Source organism: Dendropsophus ebraccatus, chromosome 15 (assembly GCF_027789765.1).
Source record: "Dendropsophus ebraccatus isolate aDenEbr1 chromosome 15, aDenEbr1.pat, whole genome shotgun sequence".
Classification (NCBI taxonomy): Eukaryota; Metazoa; Chordata; class Amphibia; order Anura; family Hylidae; genus Dendropsophus; species Dendropsophus ebraccatus.
Window position 1 is genome coordinate 21,450,242 of NC_091468.1, and position 20,858 is coordinate 21,471,099.

Genomic DNA, 20,858 nt, shown 5'->3' on the forward strand with positions numbered 1-20,858 from the left:
CTTCAACGAGCTCCACCCCTAAACCCCAGCCCCCCAAACCACCCGACCCCCGATAGAAGTAACATCTATCTATCTATAATCTACCCCCCCAACTGTTATATATGTAACCTTTTCATCACTTTCTTCTGGGATGTGACTTCACTAAAAAAAACAGCAAATTTGGACTTGGCCTATTTGGCGATTACACTGTTGAGCGTGCAGGGGGCAGTAGCTATGCACTGTTTATCTGTTGGGTTATGCTGGGGGTAGTAGTTATGCACTGTTTAGCTGTTGGGGTATGCTGGGGGCAGTAGTTATGCACTGTTTAGCTGTTGGGGTATGCTGGGGGTAGTAGTTATGCACTGTTTAGTTGTTGGAGTATGCTGGGGTAGTAGTTATGCACTGTTTAAGTGTTGGGGTAGGCTGGAGGCAGTAGTTATGCACTGTTTAACTGTTGACATATACTGAGGTTAGTAGTTATGCACTGTTTAGCTTTTAACGTATGCTGGGAACAGTAGTTATGCACTGTTTAGCTGTTGATATATGCTGGGGGCAGTAGTTATGCACTGTTTAGCTGTTGACGTATGCTGGGGCAGTAGTTATGCACTGTTTACTGCCCCCAGCATACCCAAACAGCTCAACAGTGCATAACTACTGCCCCAGCATACGTCAACAGCTAAACAGTGCATAACTACTACCCCCAGCATACCCGTACAGCTAAACAGTGCATAACTACTGCCCCAGCATACCCGTACAGCTAAACAGTGCATAACTACTGCCCCCAGCATACCCCAACAGCTAAACAGTGCATAACTACTGCCCCCAGCATACCCCAACAGCTAAACAGTGCATAACTACTACCCCCAGCATACCCGTACAGCTAAACAGTGCATAACTACTGCCCCAGCATACCCGTACAGCTAAACAGTGCATAACTACTGCCCCCAGCATACCCCAACAGCTAGTTATGCACTGTTTAGCTGTATGGGTATGCTGGGGCAGTAGTTATGCACTGTTTAGCTGTTGGGGTATTCTGGGGGTAGTAGTTATGCACAGTTTAGCTGTTGGGGTATGCTGGGGGTAGTAGTTATGCATTGTTTAGCTGTTGGGGTATGCTGGGGCAGTAGTTATGCACTGTTTCAGCTATGATGGATGCTGGCGGTAGTTATGCACTGTTTCAGCTGTCGGGTATGATGAGGGGTAGTAGTTGTGCACTGTTTTTTAAATAACATTATGGACAATTCTCTTTTTACATTTTTTATTTTACAAAAAACTCCTAGAAGGCAAGGAGAGGAGAGGTGCCAGTGTCTGTATATACTGTAGCAGTGCAGGTATACACAGCACCAGGGTCACAGCAGTGTACATGAAGTAGATTGCCACAGTATATACAGACTCTGCACAGAGAGAGAGAGAAATAAAAAGATAGATAGATAGATAGATAGATAGATAGATAGATAGATAGATAGATAGATGTAGAGTCCGAGTGCCAGCCGGATAGTATCTGACCAAAGATACAATTTAGCTATAATAAATCAATTTCCAGCAGCACTTCATGCAGTGAAAAATTCTTCAGTCATTTATTTCATCAAACGTAGAAAAAACATTGGTGCAGCACAGCAAAAAGAAATGAGGATATGATGCTTGATTTATTATAGATAGATAGATAGATAGATAGGAGGGAAAGAGGTAGATGGAAGGGAGGATAAAGAGCTAGACAGAGGAGAGGAGAGAGAAGAATCATCAGGCTTACAGCAGGAGCACAGGATCCAAAAGGCTGCACGAATTGCTGAGGAGGAGGGAGGACGCACACAGCTGGGCAGAGGTCACAGGCCACCACACTGATGGGACCTGTCGGGCACGCAGTTGAGCAGGCTGCATTGTGGGAAGGAAAGAGTCAGCATACCACCTGCGGTGGGCGCCGAGGCGGGGCTTTTCGGCGGGGGCGGAGCTTACCGGGACCTACCCGGAGCATTAATTTTGCCAGGTCCCTAGCCCGTCTGTCTTCTGGAGTGCCCCAAACCAACCACTTTGCAAGGAGGGCAGGCGGCCAGCTAGGGGGGCACTCTGGCAGACAGACAGAACCTCTGTCTGCCAGATCAGTTAAGTGTGCAGTTGACTGTCTGCCAGAGCGCCCCCAAGCTGGCCAGGAGTGATACGCCCTGTGCAACCGCACAGGTCGCACACCCCAAAGGCTGGGTGGCTTCCGGCCTGTGTCTAGTCACCAGTCTCTGCCTGTCAGCGTGCTCCGAGGGATTGACAGGCAGAGAGGTCCGTTACTGGCCTCCGCCCAGATGACTACCTCCCCGCCTCTGCCTGTTACGTGCCCGGGGAATAAAACTCGTTTTTCTCCAGTATAAAGCACAACTACCACCCCCAGCCCCACAAACAACTACCACCCCCAGCACCCCACACAACTACCATCCCCAGCCCTCCAAACTACCACCCCCAGCCCCCCACACAGCACACATACATACGCGCAGCACATGCAGACACACACATAAGCCTCCTCACCAAGGCCTGCTGTAGAAAATCCTTAGTGTATCTGCCCTTGTATGAAGAGCCTTGGTGTGGAGGCTTATGTATATGTATGTGTGTGTCTGCATATGCTGTGCGTATTTATGTGTCTATGTGTGCTGTGTGTGTCTACCTGTGCTGTGTGTGTATGTGTGGGTAGCTGTGTGGGGGGATGCGACTTATGACATAGATGCACAAATACACTTCATACATATACAAATACATGCATATATATATTTGCCTCTATAGTACTACCACACAACTAGACACATAACATAGATACACAACAAATAGATGGGCACAGAACACAAGTACACAAATATGCAGATACACAAATTACACAGATACAAACACATGCAGATTACATTTATATATGTATAGTACTAACCCTCACACAGACACATGACAGAGCTATGTACACACACAGACACATGACAGAGCTATGTACACACACAGACACATGACAGAGCTATGTACACACACAGACACATGACAGAGCTATGTACACACACAGACACATGACACAGCTATGTACACACACAGACACATGACAGAGCTATGTACACACACAGACACATGACAGAGCTATGTACACACACAGACACATGACAGAGCTATGTACACACACAGACACATGACAGAGCTATGTACACACACAGACACATGACAGAGCTATGTACACACACAGACAGACACTTGACAGAGATAGGCACATGAGACTAGTAGGGGGGGGGTGGGCACCACAATAATGGTCTGATAAAGTGGAGTGCAGCCTACTACCCTATGTAATAATGATACATGCAAAGAAAAAGGGAGAGGGAAAGCATAGGGTAAAAAAGTAAGGCGCACACTTGCAATAACAAAATATAAATAAGCTTTATTAGTACCGGCTACACAAAAAGAGATTAAAAACATTAAAAACCAAAAGACGGCATCCTCCTATGATGTGGGAGGTTGCTACCTGCTACATAGATAAGCTCAATAAGCCATGAAAGGACTACAAAAAAATATATAGATGCATAAGCAAAAAAGAGATGACAAACAATTTGAAAAATAAATAATACCAACTGAGAGTGTGAAAGTCCCTATGTGGCAGGAAAGATGGTAACCCCACGCGTATCGCCGCTCCGGGCGGCTTCGTCAGGAGTGGGTGACTAGTGTGAATAAGCCGGCATATATACCTGATCTAATGAGTATCCCATGACATGATTGTCAGACCGTCCGGGAATCGGCGTGCGGAAGTGCAGACTGCGGCTGCGCAAAAAGGCGGGTAGAGCGACAGCCAGTCAACAACCACGCCGTGCTCTGGAAATGAGTCACGTGGTGTCGACCAGCATGTAATGTCATGTGACAAGCCATGGTGACGTAACCAAGTCTCGCGTAATCTCATGTGGTGTCATGTGACATGCCGCAAAAAACGTAGTAAGGTGTAGAGGGGCGGTATTGGGACTATATACATAACCCGCCTCCCAATTAAGTAAGAGCGCAGCAGGAACAAACATTATAAACCACAGTCAGGGAAAAAATACCTAAACAAAACACGCCACCTCGTGGCAGTCACAAAAATAATAAAACTGGAGATAATTACGCTGGCCATACACAAGATAAGACTAAAATAAACACATATTGCAATACCCCACAAAAATAAACTAGACCATACACATTAAGAACAGTAAGCATATATAATATGATGTAATATATATATAGGGAACCCAAACCATGTATTAGCATAATAAAAATATATAAATAAATATTTGTACAAAATATATATAACACAATATAAATGAATATAAACTAATAAGGTGCACAAGTGAGAAAGTGCGAAGTGCATAAGGTGCAAAGTGTAATGGTGAACATGCAAAAAAATATATGTATTTATGATAAAATAAAATGAAATAAATAAAAAGGTGATAGTGCTAAAACTAGGAAAGTTGAAGACACACCATGCCCCATAGAGATCAATATATATATATATATATATATACAAATATAATATATAAAAAAGAAACACGTGCTCGCATAAAATGTTGGTCTAGCAGCGTCAAAAGAAGTTACTAGTATCCCCGCCACGCAGCCACAGATAAAAAATATTCCTGCAAGAAACGCAAATTGGAATGAAGAAAATTAGGACAAACCCCCAGGGATTTCACAATGGACCTGAACAGATGGACATTATTTCTTTCAGATTACAAAAAATATACAAGAAATATATATACAAAAATGGTCGAAAACCTTCACATGCTATCAAAAAAACAAAACCTATCTCCACAGGAGTACGTGGGGGGGCAAATTTTATAGTTTCACAGCAAAGTTTATCTCGATATGAAGAAAAGAACACTGGTTAGGGCTCTTCTACGCTTGATGTAGATTTATTCACGGAGGAACAAGCTCATGATATAGACGGATGTTGTACTGTATACGGCTTTCATGGGACAATTGCATCGTCCAATCCGAGATAGAAAAAGAGGGCCATATATCTAGGGTAATTCAATTCAATTTTTTATCTGTGGCTGCGTGGCGGGGATACTAGTAACTTCTTTTGACGCTGCTAGACCAACATTTTATGCGAGCACGTGTTTCTTTTTTATATATTATATTTGTATATATATATATATATATATATTGATCTCTATGGGGCATGGTGTGTCTTCAACTTTCCTAGTTTTAGCACTATCACCTTTTTATTTATTTCATTTTATTTTATCATAAATACATATATTTTTTTGCATGTTCACCATTACACTTTGCACCTTATGCACTTCGCACTTTCTCACTTGTGCACCTTATTAGTTTATATTCATTTATATTGTGTTATATATATTTTGTACAAATATTTATTTATATATTTTTATTATGCTAATACATGGTTTGGGTTCCCTATATATATATTACATCATATTATATATGCTTACTGTTCTTAATGTGTATGGTCTAGTTTATTTTTGTGGGGTATTGCAATATGTGTTTATTTTAGTCTTATCTTGTGTATGGCCAGCGTAATTATCTCCAGTTTTATTATTTTTGTGACTGCCACGAGGTGGCGTGTTTTGTTTAGGTATTTTTTCCCTGACTGTGGTTTATAATGTTTGTTCCTGCTGCGCTCTTACTTAATTGGGAGGCGGGTTATGTATATAGTCCCAATACCGCCCCTCTACACCTTACTACGTTTTTTGCGGCATGTCACATGACACCACATGAGATTACGCGAGACTTGGTTACGTCACCATGGCTTGTCACATGACATTACATGCTGGTCGACACCACGTGACTCATTTCCAGAGCACGGCGTGGTTGTTGACTGGCTGTCGCTCTACCCGCCTTTTTGCGCAGCCGCAGTCTGCACTTCCGCACGCCGATTCCCGGACGGTCTGACAATCATGTCATGGGATACTCATTAGATCAGGTATATATGCCGGCTTATTCACACTAGTCACCCACTCCTGACGAAGCCGCCCGGAGCGGCGATACGCGTGGGGTTACCATCTTTCCTGCCACATAGGGACTTTCACACTCTCAGTTGGTATTATTTATTTTTCAAATTGTTTGTCATCTCTTTTTTGCTTATGCATCTATATATTTTTTTGTAGTCCTTTCATGGCTTATTGAGCTTATCTATGTAGCAGGTAGCAACCTCCCACATCATAGGAGGATGCCGTCTTTTGGTTTTTAATGTTTTTAATCTCTTTTTGTGTAGCCGGTACTAATAAAGCTTATTTATATTTTGTTATTGCAAGTGTGCGCCTTACTTTTTTACCCTATGCTTTCCCTCTCCCTTTTTCTTTGCATGTATCATTATTACATAGGGTAGTAGGCTGCACTCCACTTTATCAGACCATTATTGTGGTGCCCACCCCCCCCCCCTACTAGTCTCATGTGCCTATCTCTGTCAAGTGTCTGTCTGTGTGTGTACATAGCTCTGTCATGTGTCTGTGTGTGTACATAGCTCTGTCATGTGTCTGTGTGTGTACATAGCTCTGTCATGTGTCTGTGTGTGTACATAGCTCTGTCATGTGTCTGTGTGTGTACATAGCTCTGTCATGTGTCTGTGTGTGTACATAGCTCTGTCATGTGTCTGTGTGTGTACATAGCTCTGTCATGTGTCTGTGTGTGTACATAGCTCTGTCATGTGTCTGTGTGTGTACATAGCTCTGTCATGTGTCTGTGTGTGTACATAGCTCTGTCATGTGTCTGTGTGAGGGTTAGTACTATACATATATAAATGTAATCTGCATGTGTTTGTATCTGTGTAATTTGTGTATCTGCATATTTGTGTACTTGTGTTCTGTGCCCATCTATTTGTTGTGTATCTATGTTATGTGTCTAGTTGTGTGGTAGTACTATAGAGGCAAATATATATATGCATGTATTTGTATATGTATGAAGTGTATTTGTGCATCTATGTCATAAGTCGCATCCCCCCACACAGCTACCCACACATACACACACAGCACAGGTAGACACACACAGCACACATAGACACATAAATACGCACAGCATATGCAGACACACACATACATATACATAAGCCTCCACACCAAGGCTCTTCATACAAGGGCAGATACACTAAGGATTTTCTACAGCAGGCCTTGGTGAGGAGGCTTATGTGTGTGTCTGCATGTGCTGCGCGTATGTATGTGTGCTGTGTGGGGGGCTGGGGGTGGTAGTTTGGAGGGCTGGGGATGGTAGTTGTGTGGGGTGCTGGGGGTGGTAGTTGTTTGTGGGGCTGGGGGTGGTAGTTGTGCTTTATACTGGAGAAAAACGAGTTTTATTCCCCGGGCACGTAACAGGCAGAGGCGGGGAGGTAGTCATCTGGGCGGAGGCCAGTAACGGACCTCTCTGCCTGTCAATCCCTCGGAGCACGCTGACAGGCAGAGACTGGTGACTAGACACAGGCCGGAAGCCACCCAGCCTTTGGGGTGTGCGACCTGTGCGGTTGCACAGGGCGTATCACTCCTGGCCAGCTTGGGGGCGCTCTGGCAGACAGTCAACTGCACACTTAACTGATCTGGCAGACAGAGGTTCTGTCTGTCTGCCAGAGTGCCCCCCTAGCTGGCCGCCTGCCCTCCTTGCAAAGTGGTTGGTTTGGGGCACTCCAGAAGACAGACGGGCTAGGGACCTGGCAAAATTAATGCTCCGGGTAGGTCCCGGTAAGCTCCGCCCCCGCCGAAAAGCCCCGCCAGAGCTATGTAGACACACAAACACATGACAGAGCTATGTACACACACACAGACACGTGACAGAGCTATGTACACACACACACACATGACAGAGCTATGTACACACACACACACATGACAGAGCTATGTACACACACACACACACACGACAGAGCTATGTACACACACACAGACACACGACAGAGCTATGTACACACACACACATACACACGACAAAGCTATGTACACACACACGACAGAGCTATGTACACACACATACACACGACAGAGCTATGTACACACACATACACACGACAGAGCTATGTACACACACACACATGACAGAGCTATGTACACACACACACAGACACATGACAGAGCTATGTACACACACAGACACATGACAGAGCTATGTACACACACAGACACGACAGAGCTATGTACACACACACGGCAGAGCTATGTACACACACACACAGACACATGACAGAGCTATGTACACACACAGACACAGACACATGACAGAGCTATGTACACACACACACAGACACACGACAGAGCTATGTACACACACACGACAGAGCTATGTACACACACACATACACACGACAGAGCTATGTACACACACACATGACAGAGCTATGTACACACACACAGACACATGACAGAGCTATGTACACACACAGACACACGACAGAGCTATGTACACACACACATACACACGACAGAGCTATGTACACACACACACACACACATGACAGAGATAGGCACATCACACAGACAGACACATGACAGAGCTATGTACACACACAGACACATGGCAGAGCTATGTACACAGACAGACACATGACAGAGCTATGTACGCACAAACAGACACATGACAGAGCTATATACACACAAACAGACACATGACAGAGCTATGTACACACAGACAGACACATGACAGAGCTATGTACACACAGACACACATAACAGAGCTATGTACACACAGACAGACACATGACAGAGCTATGTACACACAGACAGACACATGACAGAGCTATGTACACACACACACGGCAGAGCTATGTACACACACACATGACAGAGCTATGTACACACACAGACACACGACAGAGCTATGTACAAACAGACAGACACATGACAGCTATGTACACAGACACATGACAGAGCTATGTAATCACACACACACACACACACACACACACACACATAACAGAGCTATGTACACACAGACACATGACAGAGCTATGTACACACAGACACATGACAGAGCTATGTACACACACACACACACAGACAGACAGACATGACAGAGCTATGTACACACACACACACACTGACACATGACAGAGCTATGTATACACACAGACACATGACAGAGCTATGTACACACACTGACACATGACAGAGCTATGTACACACAGAGACACACACAGATAGGAACATCACACAGATATTCACAGACACTTACTTTTATGCTGGCCTTCAGTAGTGCACTTGGACAAAGAGGAAGGACAGAGAGGTGGTGCCAGCCTAATGCATATACAAATGTAAGCCCCGGCCGTTAGACACAGCGCTGTAGGATTAAAAGTTGTTTTTAGGACAATAACTGCATCCCCTGCCGAACAGACCCCAGGACAGATCTTGGATTAAAAGCAGCTATCTGACGGTACTAGTGGTTTGGGGGGGGACAGATTGTGGGTACAGAGTCGCTTTAAGTTTTCAACTCTGCAGTCTACTCCATTCAAACATATATAGGAAATATTTAGCATGCTGGGGCAGTACCGTTTTACTGATTACCTCATTCATTGGTCTCCATCTTCCTCTCCTCATGACTGTGCAGCCTGCAAGCCTTCCCCCTCCTCCTCTGCACCGATAGAGGAGGGGGCAGACATCACTGCAGGGGGAGGGGGACCAGGACAGAGAAGAGTGGGCCACAGCTCTTCACTGGATCTTCTGTGGTATGTCCAGCCTGGGAGCTGCTGAGAGGCGGGCCATCCACAGAGAGTGCAGGAGGGGGATGGAGCCAGTCTCTTCCCTATGTCTGCCAGCTGCTGCAGCTTCCTCAGTCCAGCGGGGGCCCTCAGCAAGCCCACCAGGCATTGAAGAGGGCGGGCAGCCAGCTGGGAGGGTGCTCCGGCAGACAGGCAGCACATCTAACTTCCATTTCTAAGTTAGATGTGCAGTGCAGCTTTCTGTCTGCCGAAGCGCGCCCTAGCTGGCCGGGAGTGAGGCGCCCTGTGCAAGCGCACAGGTCGCACACTCCAAAGGCCGGCCCCATCTCTACTTCTCAAACTCAACTCTGCTACTTCACCTGCGCAACTCTGCTACCTCAGTTATCCATTGAAAGCAATGAAGTATTTTACCCTCTTAGCTTTTTTCTGTCATTCTTAGAGCCAAATTTTCTTCACTAAGTTGTTCCATGTATCCAGTTTACTCTTCTCGATGGTAATTCCAGCTTCTCCTCGCCTGTATAGATATAAAGATTAACCCGAACATCTCCCATAGACTTTAATGGGGTTACTGTTCGATCATCACTACTCCCTTTCTCCTATCTTGAAAGCAGCAGCCAGACTCCTCTTCCTCTCCAGCCCTTACACTGACGTCTCCCCCCTGTGCCAGGCACTGCACTGGTTGCCCATTAAATCTCTCCACAATTCTGCCCCTCCATACATCTCCTCCCTCATCTCCACCTATCATCCTTCCTGTGCTGTATGTTCTGCTACTGATCTTACACTAACATCTTTCATAATCAGAACCTCTCACTCCCGCCTTAAAGACTTCTCCCTTTAAACCCCAAAACATTAGACTTATTCCCAACACTCCTAGTTTCAACTGTGCCCTAAAAATTCACTTCTTAAGTGACAAGTTTGAAATTGTGGCGGGCACGTACATACGGCGCACAAGTTAGCATCTACGGCAGTGAGGAAGTGACCTTCCCACGGGCTGCCAGTAGCATGTACATACGCCACACAAGTTTTGTTGGCAGAGTGGCTGCAGCGTCCCATTTTACCTGCATTACTGACATCAGGTCTACCACAAACAGCACTTATGTCAATATCACAGGAGTAGGAGGGGTTAAGCTTTGCCCCGGACCCAGATTTTTCTGGACTCTATGGCTTAGAGGTGGAGCTCCACCACAACGAGTCAGACAATGCTGTGACCTGCACATATTCTCCAGACCTTAACAAGCTGTTCTGTTGTTCAGATGAGACTTGTTCCCTGATAATTTGCGTGCAGCGATCTCCTCTTCAGGGCAGTGCTGCGTGCTGTGGCTGTATACAAAAAGCCAGAAAATGTGGCTAGGTGGTAGAGAGATGTCTGCGCAATGCGAGGAGACAGAAGACCAGGACTGACTCTACACTTGTATATGTATAGGTGATAGAAAACCATGGCAGAATATAATCAGTGTAGTCATTGTAGCCTCAGAGGCCTCAGATGGCCCCATGGAAGACACTACAGCAAGTCTGTACCCAGTTTTGTCACTAAGGCTGTTTGGACACTGGAAGGAACTGGCACACAGCTTTTAGCCATCTACATGCCACAGTAACCATCAGGGCTGTGGAGTCGGAGTCGTGGAGTCTGAGTCGGAGCTAGCTTTGGCTGGAGTCGGAGTCGGAAAAAAATGTACCAACTCCGACTCCAGCTTTAAAAAAATCTTTAAAAAAAAATTTAGAATTTAATTTTATTATGAACTTTACAAGTTTTGCTCAGGAATATATATTATGAGCAACATTCTAATAGGACACTTGCCCCATTACATAAGGGTGGTCATAGAAAAGTTGTCGATCATTATTTGGCAGTTTATTTCTGAGCTGGAAGAGTCCATTGTGTGGGGGGAGATCTGTGCTGTTCTCTTCCTGGATGCTGGATGACTGTATATGAGCAGCAGTGTAATATGGAGATATCCTGTGTAATATAGAGGAGGAGGAGGAGAAGACATAAGTAGTTAAGCAGTAACCTCTGTCCTCAGTGTGGTGTTTTTTCTCTGGGAGAAGATTGTGTGTTTTTCTTCCGTGTTCTATGGCTGCAGCTGTGTGTGTATGTGTGTGCGTGCTATGGCTGCAGTAGGCTGTGTGTGTGTGCTATGACTACAGCAGGCTATGTGTGTGCTATGGCCGCAGCAGGCTGTGTGTGTATGGTGTGCGCTATGGCTGCAGCAGGCTGTGTGTGTGTGTGTGCGCGCTATGGCTGCAGCAGTCTGTGTGGGTGTGTGTATGCTATGGCTGCAGCAGGCTGTGTGTGTGTGCGCGCTATGGCTGCAGCAGTCTGTGTGGGTGTGTGTATGCTATGGCTGCAGCAGGCTGTGTGTGTGTGTGCACTATGGCTGCAGCAGGCTGTGTGTGTGTGTGCGCGCTATGGCTGCAGCAGGCTGTGTGGGTGTGTGTATGCTATGGCTGCAGCAGGCTGTGTGTGTGTGTGTGTGTGTGTGTGCGTGCTGATGCGTGCCCCCACAGTGACCTTCTATATCACTGTGTGACCCCTCTCTATATGACTATGGCTGACCTCTATATTACAGGGATCTGGCATTGTTAGCAGTGTTTCTTGTATGGTGAATATTTAGTTAGAAACATAAAAGACTGTCAGCAGGAAAAGACCACCTGCTCCAACTAGTCTAGTTCTGAGTTGTTCAGGACATGGAGGCTGGAGACTGGCTGCATCCACTGCACACACAGGAGAAGCTGCTTTACAACTTTCCTTATTCCCTCAGAAGTCGCCCCAGGATCATGTAGGACATTAGGGAGAAGCTTCTGAGCCAGTGTGATAAATAACTTCCCTGGTATATGACTGGACATTTATGAAGGAGCAGGAGTTGGGAGTCGGAGTCGGTCCTGATAAAATTCAGGAGTCGGAGTCGGAGCTGCGGCTTACCGACTCCACAGCCCTGGTAACCATTGACTTTTCTCTTACTGCTGCCAGTCAATGGAAATATGTTTAAAAAATCAAATATTTTCTTTAATATAATCATTTCTTTTTATGAATAAAAATTTATAATAAGAAGAATTACCCCCTTGACCCATAACATTCTGAATAATGGAATTCTTTGTTCCTGTTGCAAATTATGCTTATTAGAGAAGATAGTAACAAATATGCATAAAAGAACAAAGTCCAGCACTCATTGGGAAGGATTTCTTTAAAGTGTCACTGTCGTGAATTTTTTTTTTGCAGAAATCAATAGTCCAGGCGATTTTAAGAAACTTTGTAATTGGGTTTATTATCCGAAAAATGCTTTTTTATCATGAAAAAGCAGTTTGAAGCTCTCCCCCCTGTCTTCATTGTTCTCCTATGGAGAGAGCTAAAGAAAAGACCAAAACAGGACAACAAAGGGTTAATCTACAAATCCCTCACCCGTTATCTCTTCTGACCATCACCAGTGACCTGTCTGAGCTCGGATTACAGCTGTCACCCAGCTCCGTGCCTGTAATCCTCTGTTATCTGCTTTCTGCTGCCGGCTAACTCCCTCCTTCCTCCTCCCCCCTCCCCTCTCCCTAGAACAGACAGGGTACGACTCCTGCAACAAGTCACAATTTTCAGATTTTTTTGGAGTGGATGAAAAAGAGGAAGGAGGGGGGGACCTGGGAAAAGGCTTTTTACATGCAGATAATGGCAGATTTGGCTAATAAACCCAATTACAAAGTTTCTTAAAATCGCCTGGACTAATGATTTCTGCAAAAAAAAAAAAAAAAATGACAGTGACTCTTTAAGGGTACAAACACACACGGCTTATACGCTGCGTATTTACTGCTGCGATACGCAGCAGATACGCAGCAGATTAGATCTAAATAACTGAACACAGTATCAAATCTGCTGCGTATCTGCTGCGTGTGTTTGTACCCTAAGACTAGGTTCACACTATGTATCTGTGCGGCTGTATTGCGGGCGGTAAATCATCAGCCGGATTTTTCCAGTTCATGCGTACGCTGGAAAGTATAGGATATACGGCTGCACAGTGCACACTATGTATGAGCCTATGGCCTGATCGTAAACGGACCCGTAAAAAAATGAACAAGACCATTGTTTGCGGCTGGAACTGCGCAAATTTACGGCCGTGGATTATCTGGCGGTCCGTACGGAGTACTTCAAAAATAGCCGGCAATAATGCCGAATGCCGATGCCTCTAATAGTTAATATATTAAATTAATAAAACACATTTTCTTTGTAATAAAGTCCCTTTCGTTGTTCAATAATTTAATTCTAACGAATCCATCATTGGGCAATTAAATATACTGTTAAAATAAATATATATATATATATATATATAAATAAATGTATATTTATATATATATTTATTTGTTGACAGTATATTTAATTGCACAATGATGGATTCGTTAGAATTAAATTATTGAACAACGAAACTGGTTTTATTACAACGAAAATGTGTTTTATTAATTTAATATTAATTAGTACAGGAAGCTCCATTAAGCCGTTAATTCATATTCCCGGTAATAGAGCTTTCTGTACTAATCATCACTTTACTTTAATGAAAACATCAAATGTTTCTTCTAATTATGTTATCACAATAGCATTATTAGAAGAAACATTTTGAATTATATGTGCGCTCAGCTGATTGGCTGATCGGCTCAGCGCACATATAAAGAGCCGGTCCCCAGCACAGTGACTTCATTGTGCTGCGGACCAGTGAAGAGGCAATATCAGGGTGCGTATAAAGCTCTCCCCACCCCCTCCCCAGCACTGCACCCCTCCCAGTAAGAAAGGGGGGTCACTTAACCCTTCCCTTGCTGGTATGAGTGCAGTCTGACATCAGTCTGGCCCCCAAGGGGTTAAGGGGGATGCAATACATCCTCCCTTAACCCCTTGGGGGCCAGACTGTAAGCAGCGATCTGTAAAGATGCTGCATACTGTAAGGAGCACAACACCGCTCACAATGATTGTGTGTTTGTGTGTTTTTTGTGTGTTTCTCCCTTTTTGTTTTTCAGATATCGGTATCCTGTGGATTACGTCGGATTCCGTGGACTACGTCGATGACCAGCGGTTGTTTGGTGTTTTTTTTAATAAAATGGTCAATGAGGGGTGTGGGGGTGTTTTTATTTGAATAAAAAAAAATTTCACTTGTGTCTTGTCTTTATTTCTTTACTTTATAGACTTAGTAATGGAAGCCGTCTAATAGACGGAATCCATTACTAAGTCGGGGCCTAGTGTTAGCCGGTATAACCCCCCATTATTACCCCAGTACCCAATGCCACCAGGGGTACTGGGAAGAGCCGGGTGGCAGTGGTCCCGGAGCGGCAAAATTGGCGCTCCTGGACTGGGGCGGCAGCAGGCTGGTAAGATTTAGGCTGGGGAGGGCCTAAACCAATGGCTCTTCCCACCCTGGTGTTACCAGGCTGCTGTCGCTTGGTTTTTAACTCGGCTGGTTATAAAAATAGGGGGGACCCTATGCGCTTTTTTTTTTTAAATAAATAATTTAAAAAAACGCATAGGGTCCCCCCTATTTTTATCACCAGCCGGCTTAAAAACCAAGCGACAGCAGCCTGGTAACACCAGGGTGGGAAGAGCCATTGGTTTAGGCCCTCCCCAGCCTAAATCTTACCAGCCTGCTGCCGCCCCAGTCCAGGGGCGCCAATTTTGATGCTCCGGGACCACTGGCACCCGGCTCTTCCCAGTACCCCTGGTGGCATCGGGTACTGGAGTAATAATGGGGGGTTAGTGTTAGCCATTTTATACCGGCTAACACAAGGCCCCGACATAGTAATGGATTCCGTCTATTAGACGGCTTCCACTACTAAGTCTATAAAGTAAAGAAATAAAGACAAGACACAAGTGAAAATTTTTTTTGATTCAAATAAAAACACCCCCACACCCCTCTGTCAGGATGGTATCTCTGCAGAGCATTATGCGTCCCTCTGCTCGTGCTGTTCGGCCGAGAAGGCACTGATTTTCTTGTATCCTGTTTCTGTGTTTTGTTTTGCTGTGTGTGAACTCTGGTTTATTGCTCACCTGGGTTGGGAGACTTCACCTGCTGAGTTCTGTCTGGCCATGTCATGGTTAATCTGTGTTTTGGTTCTGCTGTGACTGACAGGTCTTCCTGCCAGTGGATCTGTTTTGTTCTCAGCTGTCTGTGCTTGGAGATCAGGGGGATGGTCCAATGATGTTCTGGATCAGAACCCTGGCCTCCTATATAACTACCTCAGTCTGGGATATCATTGCTGGTTATTGACTTAGTCTCTGCCTGCTTGTGGATTCTGTTTCTTTGCATCTCCTGACTACTGCTTTGTGTTCTGACTATCCTTGCTAGCTGCCTGCCCCTGACCATATCGCTTGTTTGTTCACTCTGATTATAGGATTGTGATTTTGTACTGTGCTGCCTGATTGTTGTGACCCGGACTGTCGACTATTCTTTATTGTGTTTTGTCTGTCTGTCTTGTCTTTGTGTCCCACCTAGCCAGTGCAGGGACTGCCGCCCAGTTGCTCGCCGCCATCTTAGGGCGGATTGTGGCAAGTAGGTAGAGGACAGTGGGCGGGGCTGAGCTTAGGGCTCACTGTCTTGTCTTGTCCTGCTGTCCGGATCCTAACACCCTCATTGACCATTTTATTAAAAAAACACCAAACAACCGCTGGTCATCGACGTAGTCCACCGAATCCGTCGTAATCCACAGGATTTCGATATCTGAAAAACAAAAAGGGAGAAACACACAAAAAACACACAAACAGGAGCACAACACCCATCATTGTGAGCGGTGTTGTGCTCCTTACAGTATGCAGCATCTTTACAGATCGCTGCTTACAGTCCGGCCCCCAAGGGGTTAAGGGAGGATGTATTGCATCCCCCTTAACCCCTTGGGGGCCAGACTGATGTCAGGCTGCACCCATCCCAGCAAGGAGGGGGTTAAGTAACCCCCCTTCCTTGCTGGGAGGGGTGCAGTGCTGGGGAGGGGGTGGGGAGATCTTTATACTCACCATCTGATGTCCCGATGTGTCCTCTTCGCTGGTCCGCAGCACAATGAAGTCACTGTGCTGCGGACCCGCTTATTATATGTGCGCTGAGCCGATCAGCCAATCAGCTGAGCGCACATATAATTCAAAATGTTTCTTCTAATAATGCTATTGTGATAACATAATTAGAAGAAACATTTGATGTTTTCATTAAAGTAAAGTGATGATTAGTACAGAAAGCTCTATTACCGGGAATATGAATTAACGGCTTATGGAGCTTCCTGTACTAATTAATATTTAATTAATAAAACACATTTTCGTTGTAATAAAATCAGTTTCGTTGTTCAATAATTTAATTTAAACAAATCTATCATTGTGCAATTAAATATACTGTCAAAAAATAAATATATATATAAATAAACATTTATTTATATATATATTTATTTTAACATTATATTTTAATGCAAAATGATGGATTCGTTTAAATTTAATTATTGAACAACGAAAGGGACTTTATTACAACGAAAATGTGTTTTATTAATTAAATATATTAACCATGAGAGGCATCGGCATTACTGCAGAGGATCGCAAACCCCGGTAATAGCGATTCATGTAAACTGTGTTCCCTGCTTTCCCAGATGCATCCAGAGGTGTTTGCATCACTTTCTTAAGATTTTATTTGTTATTTTTAGTTGAACCAGATTTCCAAGTAAATGACCGCATGTCTATTTTTTCCCACGGCCGTAGTTTCAGCCGCACTATTACAGCCGCATAAAAAATACAGCCGCACACATACATAGTGTGAACATAGCCTTAAGCTTTATTTTCTCGTGCAGGGAGGGGAAGATGAGGCAGTGAAGGTGCAGGCGCATCACCTGGGATAGCTATTTTGGGACTACTCCCTTCCTCTAAGCCAGGGCGATACATAACACCAGGGAGGTGCTTCATATGCACAAGTGCATGTTGTGAAATAAAATGTAACAACCAGTAGCAAACACAAAAATAAATGGCAACATAATATAAGGCACCATATTATAAAAACACACTCAGATCATTCCTTTCGTTCAGACCTGTGGAACCAGTTGCCTCTAATTTGGATATCCAAAAGGATTCTCTTTGGAGTAAGGGCCCTATTCCACCGGACGATTATCGTTCGCATAATCGTTAACGATTAACGATCTGAAACGACTGCTATTGCGAAAGACCTGAAAACGTTCACTCATTTCCATGGAACGATAATCGTTACTTATGATCGTTTTTTCTTCGCTATTTCTTCGCTATTGCGTTTGTATCTACTGCGAACGACCGAACAACGTCTTATTCAATGCAAACGATTTGCGAATGTTTTGCGAACGAGCAACAATAAAAATAGGTCCAGGTCTTAAAAAGCAATCAAAGATTTCTCGTTCGGTCGTTAATCGTTAACTGCATTTCAACCGAACGATTATCGTTTAGATGCGAACGATTTAACGATAATCTGAACTATAATCGTCCGGTGGAATAGGACCTTAAGTAGCGGTGACGATCTCTGCCCCCTGGTGCCCGGTAACCCTTTGCAGACAAAGAAAGCGCAAGACCCTTGTACCCCCGCCATGTCTTGACATGCTCAATGAGACGGGAAACCCCCTTGTTTGCCCTCATCAAGTAGCAGTGCTCTTTGAAGCGGTAACATAGGGGTCTTTTCGTCTTACCTATATAAAAACTTTTAGATGGGCATATTATTGCATAGAGTGTCAGAGAAGTTTTGCAAGTTATTAAGTCTTCAACTCTGCAGTCCACTCCATTCAAACATATATAGGAAATATTTAGCATGCTGGGGCAGTACTGCACCGCTTATTCTCTACTATAGGTACTGGTGCCAGCCACGTACTCTGCAAGTTACCGCTGCTACTATTGCTTACCGCAGCTTTCCTTACCAGCGGACTCGGGAATGCCGAGCCACGAATCTCTCCTAGAGTTCACGAGCCTGGTGATGCGGTAAGCAATAGAGTACTCACAGAGTATGTGGCTGGCACCAGTACCTATAATAAGGAATAAGTGGTACAGCCAATGTAAATACTGCCCCAGCATGCTAAATATCAACTATACTGTATATGTTTTAATGGAGTAGTCTGCAGAGTTAAAGACTTAATAACTTGTAAAACTTCTCTGGTGGTCTATGTCAGTGATTTTCAACCAGTGTGCCGCGACACATGGTCGGGTGTGCCGCAGGGAAAGTTCCCCAAACTATGGTGCCCCTGCAGATCGCCCCGCTGCTGCTGTCCGCCTCACCTACTGGCCGCCTGTAGCGCCCGGACGTGCTCCTCCTATCCAATCAGCGGAGACCGGGAGCGTGGTGCGCTGCGGCGGCCCGTGATGCACGCATCCAATCAACATGTGCGCTACGGCCCGCCGCAGCGCACCACGCTCCCGGTCTCCACTGATTGGAGGAGCACGTCCGGGCTCTACGGGCGGCCAGTAGGTGAGGCGGACAGCAGCGGCGACCATCTCGGAGGAGGTGAGGAAGGGGGGGAGAGAAACCTGGGCATGGGGAGAGAAACAGGAGAAAACAATGGGGGAGAGAAACCTGGGGATGGGGGAGAGAAGCATGGGGGAGAACCAGGGGGGGAGAGACAGGGAGAGATGCATGGGGGAGAGAAACCTGGGGATGGGGGAGAAACAGGGGAGAGAAGCAGGGGGGAGAGAAACATGGGGATGGGGGAGAGAAACAGCGGAGAGAAGCAGGGGGGAGAGAAGTTTGGTGGAGAGAAGCAGGGGGGGGGGAAAGGTATGGTGAAGAGAAGCACAGGAGAGAAGCATGGGGGAGAGAAGCACAGGAGAGAAGCATGGGAGAGAGAAGCACAGGAGAGAAGCATGGGGGAGAGAAGCAGGGGGGAGAAGTATGGTGGAGAGAAGCACAGGAGAGAAGTAGGGGGGAGAAGTATGGTGGAGAGAAGCGGGGGAGAGATGTATGGTGGAGAGAAGCACAGGAGAGAAGCATGGGGGAGAGAAGCACAGGAGAGAAGCATGGGTGAGAGAAGCACAGGAGAGAAGCATGGGGGAGAGAAGCACAGGAGAGAAGAAGGGGGAGAAGTATGGTGGAAAGAAGCACAGGAGAGAAGTAGGGGGAAGAAGTATGTATAATATGTACTGTTTTAGTGTCATTTTGTGCCATTTTGGTTGGTGGTGTGCCCCGGGATTTTTTAAGTATAAAAAGTGTGCTGTGGCTCAAAAAAGGTTGAAAATCACTGGTCTATGTGATAATAAGCCAATGTAAACGTTTTTATGTAGGTAAGACAAAAAAAGACCCCTGTGGAACCACTTTAAAGAGAACTGCTGCTCGGTGAGAACAAACAAGGGGGTTTCCCGCCTCATCGAGCATGTCAAGTGCATGACGGGGCACAGGGCAGATTGTCACCGCTACTTACTCCAAAGAGAATCCTTTTGGATATCCAAATTAGAAGCAACTGGTTCCACAGGTCTGAACGAAAGGAATCATCTGAGTGTGTTTTTATAATATGGTGCCATACATTATGTTGCCATTTATCCTTGTCCTTGCTATTGGTTGTTACTGTCACAAATGTTCCGGACCGAGGTAGGGAACAGGACAAGACAGTGAGCCCTAGCCACTAGAACCCACCTTCTGTCCCTACCTACTTGCCTCAACGGCCCTAAACAGCCGCGGACAACCACTGTGACAGTTCCTGTCCTACACCAGGTGATACACAAAACAAAGACAGACAAAACAAACACAATATAGAAGTCTTGGTCGGGGTCAGCAACGGCGGTCAGCGGGGTACAAAAACGTAAGGCAGAAGGAGAGTTGGGGACAGGCAAGGAGGTCAAGGCAGGCAGCAGACAAAGCAGGTAGGAAGATCAAGCAATGGGTTAGGCAACAGAAGTAATAGAACCAGGAGAGGTGAAGTGCGTAGCTGAGTAACACTCAATAGCCAGCAGGGAAATGAGGAGCCTGCTGTTATTTACCTGGGATCAGGGACTGGGTCCGGCAGCTGATTGCATCAGCCCTGATACCAGCACCCAGTTCAGCTGGACAGACCTTCAGAAGGATTAATCCCCCCACTGCCAGAGTGTAACAGGCAATGCAGGTGTGGCTGGGAAGCTAAGACAGAATTCAGACGGAAGACTGCAAACAAAAAAAACAAACAGAGGCTCAGCGCTTATTCGATCGCCCAGCACGGACTGAGGAGTGCAAAGTCACATTCCTGACAGTTACATTTTATTTCACAACATGCACTTGTGTATTTAAAGCACCTCCCTGGTTTAATGTATCGCCCTGGCTTAAGGGAAGGGAGTAGTCCCGAAATAGATATC